General features: G+C 42.4%; 1 pseudogene; it reads right to left on the bottom strand.

Annotated features, from left to right (window-relative positions):
• Window positions 1-3,113: 3,113 nt before the first annotated feature.
• On the bottom strand, window positions 3,114-3,851 carry LOC139008434 (proline-rich protein 3-like; annotated as a pseudogene).
• Window positions 3,852-5,654: the final 1,803 nt, after the last annotated feature.

Below are 5,654 nucleotides of genomic sequence, written 5' to 3'. Positions count from 1 at the left end.
AGTATCTTAATGAGAGCTCTTAGTGAGAAGTTTAAGGAAAGTAGTGAGAACATCAAAGACATGAAAAAGGACCAATCAGATATGAAGGATACACTAAATAAAATGAAGAATAACTTACAGAGAATCAACAGTAGAGTAGAGGATGCTCAGAATCAAATCAGCAATTTGGAATGTGAGGAAACAAACAAAAAATACCCCACAAAACAAACAAACAAACAAACAAACAAACAAAAAACCCAAAACACCCAATCAGAAGAGCAAAAAGAAAAAAAGAATCCAAAAAATGAAGATTGTGTAAGGAGCCTCTGGGACAACTTCAAGTGTACCAACATTCACATCATGGGGGTGCCAGAGAAGAGAGAGAGCAAGATATTAAAAACCTATTTGAAAGTGGACATCCCTGTCTTGTTCCTGTTCTTAGGGGAAATGGTTTTAGTTTTTTCCCATTGAGTATGATGTTGGCTGTGGGTTTGTCATATATGGCTTTTGTTATGTTGAGGTATGATCCTTCTATTCCCACCTTGCTGAGAGTTTTTACCAAGAAAGGGTGTTGGATTTAGTGATCCCACTTCTAGGAATATATCCCAAGAAACTAGAAACACCAATCAGAAAGGATATATGCACCCCTATGTTCATAGCAGCACAACTCACCATAGCTAAGATTTGGAAACAGCCTAAGTGCCCATCAGCAGATGAGTGGATTAAAAAACTGTGGTACATCTACACAATGGAATACTATGCTGCAGTAAAAAAGAAGGAATTCTTACCATTTGCAGCAGCATGGATGGAACTGGAGAGCATTATGCTAAGTGAAATAAGCCAGTCAGAGAAAGATAAATATCACATGATCTCACTCATTTGTGGAATATAATGAATGACATAAACTGATGAACAAAAACAGATCTAGAAACAGAGAAGCATCGATCAGATCATCTAACCTCAGAGGAAAGGTAGGGGAGGGTGGGGGTAAGGGGGAGAAATCAACTAAAGGACTTGTATGAATGCATATAAGCCTAACCAATGGACACAGACAACAGGGGGGTGAGGGCATGAGTGGGGGGTGGGGAGCAATGGGGGGGATAAGGACACATATGAAATACCTTAATCAATAAAGAAATTAAAAAAAAAACCTATTTGAAGAAATAATGACAGAAAACTTCCCCTACCTGGTGAAAGAAGTAGACTTACAAGTCCAGAAAGTGCAGAGAGTCCCAAACAAGGGGAACTCAAAGAGGGCCACATCAAGACACATCATAATTAAAATGCCAAAGATTAAAGAAAGACAAAGAGAGAATCTTAAAAGTAAGAGAAAAGCAGTTAGTTACCTACAAGGGTGCACCCATACGACTGTCAGCTGATTTCTCAACAGAAATTTTGCAGGCCAGAAGAGAGTCACAAGAAATATTCAAAATGAGGAATAGCAAGGACTTATAACCAAGATTATTTTACCCAGCAAAGCTATCATTTAGAATTGAAGGTCAGATAAAGAGCTTCATGGACAATAAAAAGCTAAAGGAGTTCATCACCATCAAACCAGTATTACATGAAATGTTGAAGGGTATTCTTTAAGAAGAGGAAGAGAAAGAGGAAGAAGGAGGAGGAAGAGGAGACGGAGGAGAGAAAAAAAACTAAAAAATATGAACAATTCATATGTATCAACAATTGAATCTAAAAATCAAAATAAAAGAACAAAGAATCTAATGAATAAAATTAATTGATGAGAAAATAAAACCAGAGGCACGGAAACATGGAACAGACTGACAAATCTCAGAGGTAAGGTGGGGGGTGGGGAAGAGATTAACCAAAGAACATATGAATATATGGATTACATATGGACACAAACAATAGGGTGGTGAAGGCCTGGGGTGGGGTGAGAACCAGGTGGAGGGGGGTAATGGAGGGATAATGGGAACATCTGTATTACTCTCAACAATAAAGATTTTTTAAAAATAAAATGTTTTTATTTTTTATTTGCATGATTTTTTGTTTGTTTGTTTCCACTGCATTTATTATTAATATAAAAAAATGTTAAAAAGAAAAAAAAATCATTTTCAGTTCTCCAATGGCTCTCATTCTCCTCCCTCTTGCCCATACAATTCCTGACCCATGTCCTCAGGGCCAGTTCAAGACTGAGTCTGCTCATTACTGTTTTCACAGAAAACAACCAGTGGCAGTAACACAGTGACAGAGGTTGGGAGAGGGCGGCAAGACTGCCCACATGGCGATTCACAGAATTCAAATGGAAGGCCTGTGGCCTCCCAGTGACATAGTCTAAGGAAAACGGGCTATAGAGGAAATAGGGTAGGCCCACCAGAGGCTTTAGAGCACATCTCATGGGCCCATGTCAAACCCAGAAAAAGCGACAGCAGAAGAATGGGGGTGACTCGCAGGAAGTTCCCAGTGCTCCCGTGTTGGGAGTGGAGAGAGCCTAGAGGGCACCAAGAGCCTCACTCATTTTACAGAAATACTCTAGTGTGGGAAAGCTACAGAAATGCCACAGACGCCGAGAAAGGCTTCAAGGGGATACATGTTTACCAAGCACAGCGATCACAGGCCACAGCAGTGGGGACCATGCTACTAACGGTGAAACTATGGAATCTAAGAGCAGGGAATGGCTTTTCAGGAAGGGACTCTGTCCCAGTCATCCAAACTTGACCCCAGGTCAGACAACCTGGAGGTTCCACAGAGCAGCTGCCAACATGGTGTGGGGGGTGGGGGGACAGGGGTTAGCACATGAGAGAACTTGAAACAAGCAGCCAAAAGAAGGGAGCGGTAGGAGACTGCTCCAGGCTCAGGAATCAAGGGCAGTATTGGGGGCTGGGTGGACAGATGCACAAGAAGCAACACCAAATACGTCTCCTGCTCAGCAGTCAGTGGCCAGGGGGAAGAGGACCCAGGAGGCAGTTGAGGGAGCAAAGATGGCGTCCTAAAGGCGAGTCTCTGGAGGCTGGATCAGCAGAAAGAGTGCACACTTCACCCCAGTGGTGAAACACAACTCTGAACCCCAAATAGGGGAAGTGATGGACGGGGGAAGGTGTTACTGACTGAGGGCGGTGGAACAGCTTCACTGTAGTCACAAGGGCTCCCTCCAGCTCAACTGGGAAGGCACAGTCTCACAGAGGAGGTCCATTGATATGTGGGTCATAGAAGGCACAGAGGTCCTCATATCGACAGAGGCCTTTTTTAGCAAAGTGTCAGCAGACTGGGCGGTTAGATTTGTCTTCCATAACCTGGGGTTCATCCTCGGGGAGGGCAGGTATTCTTGACACGTGAACAGCTTTTGAGCCTTTGAGGGTGTCTCTGTTCTTTGTGAAAGCCTCCCTGGTGGGGACTACCTGGTCTGGCCCAGGAAAAGGAGGCTCAGCACTGACCCCCCACCAGCCATGACCATGTGGGCCAGACCTGGGGCCTAAGCCTCCCCAAATTGGGCCTCTGCCCTGGGGAGGAGGTGGGAGACTCAGCAGTGATGGAATCATCAGTCCCCTTGATCCTGGGCAGACCTCTGCAAAGAGAGTCTATTCTTTTGTGTCTGACTCCTTTTGCTCAACATCATGTTTGTGAGATTCACCCAGGTTGCCTATAGCAGGAGTTTGCTTGTTTTCATTGCAGTGTAGTATCCCATTGAGTGCACACACACAACTTATTTATCCATTCTACTGATGGTGGAGATGGGGGTGGGTTCCAGTTAGGGTTGACTTGTGGTCACCAGGCTTTCCATTGGCCATGGGGGGAGGGCCCAGAAGGCTGGGTGGTCCTGCAGGCCGCCCGTCACCTTCGTCCTCAGCCTCCTCCCACTCGGGCATTTGGGGTGGCGGCTGCAGCCTAGTCTGTTTTTTCTGTTTCGGCCTCATGGTGGCAGTGATGGCTGCAGTGGCCGGGTGGCCTTTTTGCATGATTTTAGGGCAAATTTCTAACAGTAGCATTACACTACCTGCGAGTTGGTAGAATTAAACTGCATTAGCTATTACCAAATTCTCCCTGGGAAACATTGTATCAAATGAATACGCCACTAACCAGGTAGGAAAGGGTCCACATTTTTATTATAAATATCTCTCTATATAAAAGGCTAATATGCAAAGTGTCCCCTCAGGAGTTCAATTGGGAGAACAGGAGTTCAATCGCTCACTATGACGTGCGCTGACCACGAGGGGGCAGCACGGAACATGGCAGCAACCAGTGGCGGTGGCTGGGGAAGGGCGCTGAGGGAGAGAGGGAAGGAGAAGGGGGGAGGCGGGGAACCTGACCAGCCCTGATCACCAGCCAGGCCTAGGGACCCTACCCATGCACGAATTTCATGCACTAGGCCTCTAGTATATAAATATATGTTTTTTATTATAATGAATTCTCATCAGATTTTTAATAATGTGCATTTTATATTTATTTGTCACTTACCAAAAGTTGTGGTTTTACTCTGATGTTTTCACAAAAGTGTTCGTGGATAGTATCTCCATCCTTCATACCTTTTAAAAAAAATCTAAACCACATCTCCTATTTTCCTTGCACAAGGACATCTTTTCCTTATTATGTCTAGTGGCTTTAGTTACATATATTAAAAATTGAACGCTAAAAATCTTAATTTCTAGCAAAAATGAAAAAGTAAACAATTGTGAACTGTCTGTTGCACCAGCATTCTATAGATTGGCAATTTATGACTATGTTTAGACATTAACCAAAGTCAGCCATTATCCCAAGCTATTTTTCTTGCTGACAAATTTTGTAAGGATAACATGAACTTATCTGACCTTTAGTAGACCAGGTAGAATAAAATTATTATATTTAAGGCTGATAACTCTAAAAACATGCCTGTTTTAATTATGCTATCAAACATAAACTTTTGTTGTTTTTGTTGATCCTCATCTGAGGATATTTTTTCATTGATTTTTAGAGAATGGAAGGGAGAGGGAAAGATGGAGAGAAACATAGATGTGAGAGAGACACATCGATTGGTTACCTCCTGCATTTACCCCAACCAGGGCCAGGTTACCGGCAACCAAGGTACCTGCCCTTGACCGCAATTGAACCTGGGACCCTTCAGTCCATAGGCTGATGCTCTATCCACTAGCCAAACCATCTAGGGTGTAAACTGGGTTTGATACCAAAGACTTCCTTCATTGTGTGAGCCTTGTATTCATTTGGGTTAGTTTCGATTATATTTCTGTGAAATGTAATTTATATAAGCACTTAATTTTCTTTAAGTCAATTAAATAGAGCTCTTTTACAAATTAATTTTGGCATTATCATCCATAGGTAGAAATAATACCATACATATACAGCACAGATATGTAGATGCACATAAACATACAGAAAGACACAGAGAACTTATAGCTTCTGTTTTTAAAATTACTGCCATGAATCAGGTACAATATCACAAAACTCACTAGTTATAACAGAAGTTGGCTCTACATTGTTTTTCTTGTAGATGGAATAAGTTAAAATTACCTGCTCAGATGGCTAAAGCTTTTTACTAATATTTGTGGAGAAGGCAAATAATTTTTCTTTCACCTAAGTTTCCAATGACCTTTCCCACTTTTGTTCTTTTTTTCTGATAAGAATTACCTCCCTGAAGTTGGTACTTTAAAGAGATGGACTAGATAAGAGCTAACATTTACATCTCAAAGGCACAGGGAAATAAAGTGAGTTCCTCTAAGGAAGAC

Source organism: Myotis yumanensis, unplaced genomic scaffold (assembly GCF_028538775.1).
Source record: "Myotis yumanensis isolate MYYU_CA2020_CCGP unplaced genomic scaffold, mMyoYum1.0.hap1 SCAF_4, whole genome shotgun sequence".
Lineage (NCBI taxonomy): Eukaryota > Metazoa > Chordata > Mammalia > Chiroptera > Vespertilionidae > Myotis > Myotis yumanensis.
This window is presented reverse-complemented; position numbering and strand designations above follow the sequence as displayed.